The 7,500-nt window shown below is 41.8% G+C and overlaps 1 protein-coding gene across 3 annotated transcripts in view; it reads left to right on the forward strand.

Annotated features, from left to right (window-relative positions):
- The window catches only part of syt17 (synaptotagmin XVII), a 54,839-nt gene that overhangs the window by 475 nt on the left and 46,864 nt on the right, over positions 1 to 7,500 (forward strand). The gene's annotated exons all lie outside the window — the stretch shown is intronic.

Here is a 7,500-nt window from a genome sequence, read left to right on the forward strand (position 1 = left end):
CACACTTTCACCTGTTGTTGCTTCTCCTCTCTTTCTCTCTGGGTCCACTTTCCTCCTCCTTCCCTCTGTAGCACATGTCCGGTATTTCCTTCTGTCTCTCTCTCTCTTCCTCCCTTCTGTCTCTCTCTCTCTCTCGCTCTTCCTCCCTTCTGTCTCTCTCTCTCTTCCTCCCTTCTCTCTCTTCCTCCCTTCTCTCTCTTCTCTCTCTTCTCCCTTCTGTCTCTCTCTCTTCCTCCCTTCTCTCTCTTCTCCCTTCTGTCTCTCTCTTCCTCCCTTCTCTCTCTTCTCCCCTCTGTCTCTTCTCTCTCTTCTCCCTTATGTCTCTCTCTCTCTTCCTCCCTTCTCTCTCTTCTCTCTCTCTTCTCCCTTCTCTCTCTTCTTGGTTCTCCCTCTTCTCTCTCTTCCTCCCTTCTCTCTTATCTCTCTTCTCTCTTCTCTCTTCTCTCTTCTCTTTTCTCTCTCTTCTCTCTTCTCTCCTCTCTCTCTTCTCTCCTCTCTCCCTTCTCTCTTCTCTCTCTTCTCTCCTCTCTACCTACCCTCTCTCCTTTCTCCCTTCTCTATCTTCTCTCTCTTCTCTCCCTCTCCCAGGCCTCCTGCCTCTCTTAGATTATGTTTGGTTGTGTGTATATTGTGTGTTGTGGAGTTTCATGTTGTATGTGTTATATTGTGATCTTATGTATGAAATGTTATTGTTTATGTTTGTGTTGTGTAAAAACATTTGATTGTTGTGTGTTGAATTGCATGTTATACATGTCCTATTGTTTGGTTGTGTATCTTGTATTGTGTTGTTCTGTTGTTGTGTAATGTGTTGTTTTGTCTTGCATTGTGTATGCCTAAAGTATGTGTTTATCTCTATAACATGAGGTTATATAGTCATATCACTATAACATTAGTTTATACAGTCATATCACTATAACATTAGTTTATATAGTCATATCACTATAACATTAGTTTATATAGTCATATCACTATAACATTAGTTTATATAGTCATATCACTATAACATTAGTTTATATAGTCATATCACTATAACATTAGTTTATATAGTCATATCACTATAACATTAGTTTATATAGTCATATCTCAATAAAATGTTATAGTATAGGTAATATAGTAAATATTTAAAACAGTGTATAGTGTAGGTTATATAGTCATATCTTTATAACAGTATATAGTACAGGTTATATAGTCATATATCTATAACAGTATATAGTATAGGTTATATAGTCATATCTTTATAACATTATATAGTATAGGTTATATAGTCATATCTTTATAACAGTATATAGTTTACAGTCTAACCAGACGCCTAGGTATTTGTAGTTGTCCACGTATTCTAAGTCAGAACCCGTCTCTCTCGTCCAGAGTGGTGATGCTGGACGAGCGAGCAGGTGCGGGCAGCAATCGGTTGAATAGCATGCATTTAGTTTTACTTGTGTTTAAGAGCAGTTGGAGGCCACGGAAGGAGAGTTGTATGGCATTGAAGCTCGTCTGGAGATTAGTTAACACTGTGTCCAAAGAGGGGCCAGAAGTATACAGAATGGTGTCGTCTGCGTAGAGGTGGATCAGAGACTCACCAGCAGCAAGAGCAACATCATTGATATATACAGAGAAAAGAGTCGGCCCGAGGATTGAACCCTGTGGCACCCCCATAGAGACTGCCAGAGGTCCGGACAACAGGCCCTCCGATTTGACACACTGAACTCTATCAGAGAACTAGTTGGTAAACCAGGCGAGGCAATCATTTGAGAAACCACGGTTGTCGAGTCTGCCAATAAGAATGTGGCGATTGACAGAGTCGAAAGCCTCAGCCAGGTCGATGAATACGGCTGCACAGTAATGTCTCTTATCGATGGCAGTTATGATGTCGTTTAGGACCTTGAGCGTGGCTGTGTCTATGACTATATAACTATATGACTATATAACCTAAACCATTTAATGTTATGTAGATGTGACTTCATAATTCTATTGTATAATGTTAAATAGATGTGGCTATATAACCTAATGTAATAGAGATATGACTATATAAACTGTACAATATAATGTTATTGAGATGTGACTATATAGCCTGTACAATATAATATAATGTTATTGAGATGTGACTATATAACCTGTACAATATAATATAATGTTATTGAGATGTGACTATATAGCCTGTACAATATAATATAATGTTATTGAGATGTGACTATATAACCTGTACAATATAATGTTATTGAGATGTGACTATATAACCTGTACAATATAATGTTATTGAGATGTGACTATATAACCTGTACAATATAATGTTATTGAGATGTGACTATATAACCTGTACAATATAATGTTATTGAGATGTGACTATATAACCTGTACAATATAATGTTATTGAGATGTGACTATATAGCCTGTACAATATAATATAATGTTATTGAGATGTGACTATATAACCTGTACAATATAATGTTATTGAGATGTGACTATATAGCCTGTACTATATAATGTTATTGAGATGTGACTATATAACCTGTACAATATAATGTTATTGAGATGTGACTATATAACCTGTACAATATAATGTTATTGAGATGTGACTATATAGCCTGTACAATATAATATAATGTTATTGAGATGTGACTATATAGCCTGTACAATATAATGTTATTGAGATGTGACTATATAGCCTGTACTATATAATGTTATTGAGATGTGACTATATAGCCTGTACAATATAATATAATGTTATTGAGATGTGACTATATAACCTGTACAATATAATGTTATTGAGATGTGACTATATAGCCTGTACTATATAATGTTATTGAGATGTGACTATATAGCCTGTACAATATAATATAATGTTATTGAGATGTGACTATATAACCTGTACAATATAATGTTATTGAGATGTGACTATATAACCTGTACAATATAATGTTATTGAGATGTGACTATATAGCCTGTACTATATAATGTTATTGAGATGTGACTATATAACCTGTACTATATAATGTTATTGAGATGTGACTATATAGCCTGTACTATATAATGTTATTGAGATGTGACTATATAGCCTGTACTATATAATGTTATTGAGATGTGACTATATAGCCTGTACTATATAATGTTATGGAGATATGACTATATAACCTAAACCATTTAATGTTATGGAGATGTGACTACATCATTTTACTGTATAATGTTACATAGATATGGCTATATAACCTAATGTAATAGAGATATGACTATATAAACTGTACAATATAATGTTATTGAAATGTGATTATATAACCTATACTATATAATGTTACAGAGATATGACTATATAGCCTAATGTGGTTTGTTCTGAGATAGTTAACCAAATGCACAGGAAAAAAGTCTTTAAAAATATAGATTTATAATAACAAACAAAATGTATAGTCTAACGCATTGATAGTCCTGTGTGCAGACTGAGTGCTCAAGGTGTGTGTCTAGTTATCTAGTTACATGTCTAGTGATCTGCTGTTCCGGTACGATGGAAAGGGCCTTTTTCTTTGCTCCCTCTGTGCATGTTTGTTCTGTTTGTTTGTTTGTGTCTATGAGCGCGGTAGTTTTAGATGTTTGTCCTTTTATTTCCTCCCTCCCTCCCTCCCTCCCTCCCTCCCTCCCTCCCTCCCTCTCTCTCTTCCCCTCCCTCCCTCCCATTTTCCCTTTCTCCCTCCCTTTCTTCGCCTGTGTCTGACCACAGGATGTGTGATCCTGACCTGGGGGAAGGGATGGAGGGATGGAGAGAAGGAGGAAGATATGAAAGGAGGGAAAGAGAGGGAGGGTACGCTGCTCCTTTTGCTGTCGCCATGGGTACAGCCACCGCTAATAAAGACAACATCAGGGAGAACGAGAGAGAGAAACAGAGAAACAGAGAGGCAGAGAGAGAGCGAGAGCGAGAAACAGAGAGCGAGAGAGGAAGGGAGAGAGAGGGAGGGAGAGGAAGGGAGAAAGAGAGAGAGAGAGAGAGAGAGAGAGAAAGGAAGGAAGGAAGGACGGAAGGAAGGAAGGAAGGACGGACGGAAGGAAGGAAGGAAGGAAGGAAGGAAGGAAGGAAGGAAGGAAGGAAGGAAAACTGAGAGAAACAGAGAGAAACAGAGAGCGAGAGAGGAAGGGAGAGGGAGGGAGAGGAAGGGAGAAAGAGAGTGAGAGAGAGTGAGAGAGTGAGAGAGAGAGAGAGAGAGAGAGTGAGAGAGAGAGAGAGAGAGAGAGAGAGAGAGAGAGAGAGAGAGAGAGAGAGAGAGAGAGAGAGAGAGAGAGAGAGAGAGAGAGAGAGAGAGAGAGAGAAAGAAAGGAAGGAAGGAAGGAAGGAAGGAAGGAAGGAAGGAAAACAGAGAGAAACAGAGAGAAACAGAGAAACAGAGAGCGAGAGACTACACCACTGGTGTGTACTGTTAGAGTCAGTGACCCTGACCCTGGTCTATAGTAGTACACTACCCTATGGACCCTGGTCTAAAGTAGTACACTACCCTATGGACCCTGGTCTAAAGTAGTACACTACCCTATGGACCCTGGTCTAAAGTAGTACTCTACCCTATGGACCCTGGTCTAAAGTAGTACACTACCCTATGGACCCTGGTCTAAAGTAGTACACTACCCTATGGACCCTGGTCTATAGTAGTACACTACCCTATGGACCCTGGTCTAAAGTAGTACACTACCCTATGGACCCTGGTCTAAAGTAGTACACTACCCTATGGACCCTGGTCTAAAGTAGTACTCTACCCTATGGACCCTGGTCTAAAGTAGTACACTACCCTATGGACCCTGGTCTAAAGTAGTACACTACCCTATGGACCCTGGTCTATAGTAGTACACTACCCTATGGACCCTGGTCTATAGTAGTGCACTACCCTATGGACCCTGGTCTAAAGTAGTACACTACCCTATGGACCCTGGTCTATAGTAGTACACTACCCTATGGACCCTGGTCTATAGTAGTACACTACCCTATGGACCCTGGTCTAAAGTAGTACACTACCCTATGGACCCTGGTCTAAAATAGTGCACTACCCTATGGACCCTGGTCTAAAGTAGTACACTACCCTATGGACCCTGGTCTAAAGTAGTACACTACCCTATGGACCCTGGTCTAAAGTAGTGCACTACCCTATGGACCATGGTCTATAGTAGTGCACTACCCTATGGACCCTGGTCTAAAGTAGTACACTACCCTATGGACCCTAGTCTATAGTAGTACACTACCCTATGGACCCTGGTCTATAGTAGTACACTACCCTATGGACCCTGGTCTATAGTAGTACATTACCCTATGGACCCTGGTCTATAGTAGTACATTACCCTATGGACCCTGGTCTAAAGTAGTTTACTACCCCTATGGACCCTGGTATAAAGTAGTGCACTACCCTATGGACCCTGGTCTATAGTAGTACACTACCCTATGGACCCTGGTCTAAAGTAGTGTACTACCCTATGGACCCTGGTCTATAGTAGTACACTACCCTATGGACCCTGGTCTATAGTAGTACACTACCCTATGGACCCTGGTCTATAGTAGTACACCACCCTATGGACCCTGGTCTAAAGTAGTGTACTACCCTATGGACCCTGGTCTATAGTAGTACACCACCCTATGGACCCTGGTCTAAAGTAGTGTACTACCCTATGGACCCTGGTCTATAGTAGTACACCACCCTATGGACCCTGGTCTAAAGTAGTGTACTACCCTATGGACCCTGGTCTATAGTAGTGCACTACCCTATGGACCCTGGTCTAAAGTAGTGTACTACCCTATGGACCCTGGTCTAAAGTAGTGTACTACCCTATGGACCCTGGTCTATAGTAGTGCACTACCCTATGGACCCTGGTCTAAAGTAGTGTACTACCCTATGGACCCTGGTCTAAAGTAGTGTACTACCCTATGGACCCTGGTCTATAGTAGTGCACTACCCTATGGACCCTGGTCTATAGTAGTGCACTACCCTATGGACCCTGGTCTAAAGTAGTGTACTACCCTATGGACCCTGGTCTATAGTAGTGCACTACCCTATGGACCCTGGTCTAAAGTAGTACACTACCCTATGGACCCTGGTCTATAGTAGTACACTACCGTATGGACCCTGGTCTATAGTAGTACACTACCCTATGGACCCTGGTCTATAGTAGTACACTACCCTATGGACCCTGGTCTATAGTAGTGCACTACCCTAGGGACCCTGGTCTATAGTAGTACATTACCCTATGGACCCTGGTCTAAAGTAGTACACTACCCTATGGACCCTGGTCTAAAGTAGTACACTACCCTATGGACCCTGGTCTAAAGTAGTACACTACCCTATGGACCCTGGTCTATAGTAGTACACTACCCTATGGACCCTGGTCTATAGTAGTACACTACCCTATGGACCCTGGTCTATAGTAGTACACTACCCTATGGACCCTGGTCTATAGTAGTACACTACCCTATGGACCCTGGTCTATAGTAGTACATTACCCTATGGACCCTGGTCTAAAGTAGTACACCACCCTATGGACCCTGGTCTATAGTAGTGCACTACCCTATGGACCCTGGTCTAAAGTAGTGCACTACCCTATGGACCCTGGTCTATAGTAGTGCACTACCCTATGGACCCTGGTCTATAGTAGTACACTACCCTATGGACCCTGGTCTATAGTAGTACACTACCCTATGGACCCTGGTCTATAGTAGTACACTACCCTAGGGACCCTGGTCTATAGTAGTACACTACCCTATGGACCCTGGTCTAAAGTAGTGTACTACCTTATGGACCCTGGTCTATAGTAGTACACTACCCTATGGACCCTGGTCTATAGTAGTACACTACCCTATGGACCCTGGTCTATAGTAGTGTACTACCCTATGGACCCTGGTCTATAGTAGTACATTACCCTATGGACCCTGGTCTAAAGTAGTACACTACCCTATGGACCCTAGTCTATAGTAGTACATTACCCTATGAACCCTGGTCTAAAGTAGTACATTACCCTATGGACCCTGGTCTAAAGTAGTGCACTACCCTATGGACCCTGGTCTATAGTAGTACATTACCCTATGGACCCTGGTCTATAGTAGTACATTACACTATGGACCCTGGTCTATAGTAGTACACTACCCTATGGACCCTGGTCTAAAGTAGTACACTACCCTATGGACCCTGGTCTATAGTAGTGCACTACCCTATGGACCCTGGTCTATAGTAGTACACTACCCTATGGACCCTGGTCTAAAGTAGTGCACTACCCTATGGACCCTGGTCTATAGTAGTGCACTACCCTATGGACCCTGGTCTATAGTAGTACACTACCCTATGGACCCTGGTCTAAAATAGTACACCACCCTAGGGACCCTGGTCTATAGTAGTACACTACCCTATGGACCCTGGTCTATAGTAGTACATTACCCTATGGACCCTGGTCTATAGTAGTGCACTACCCTATGGACCCTGGTCTAAAGTTGTACACTACCTATGGACCCTGGTCTATAGTAGTACATTACCCTATGGACCCTGGTCTAAA

This window comes from Salvelinus fontinalis, chromosome 2, assembly GCF_029448725.1.
Source record: "Salvelinus fontinalis isolate EN_2023a chromosome 2, ASM2944872v1, whole genome shotgun sequence".
NCBI lineage: Eukaryota > Metazoa > Chordata > Actinopteri > Salmoniformes > Salmonidae > Salvelinus > Salvelinus fontinalis.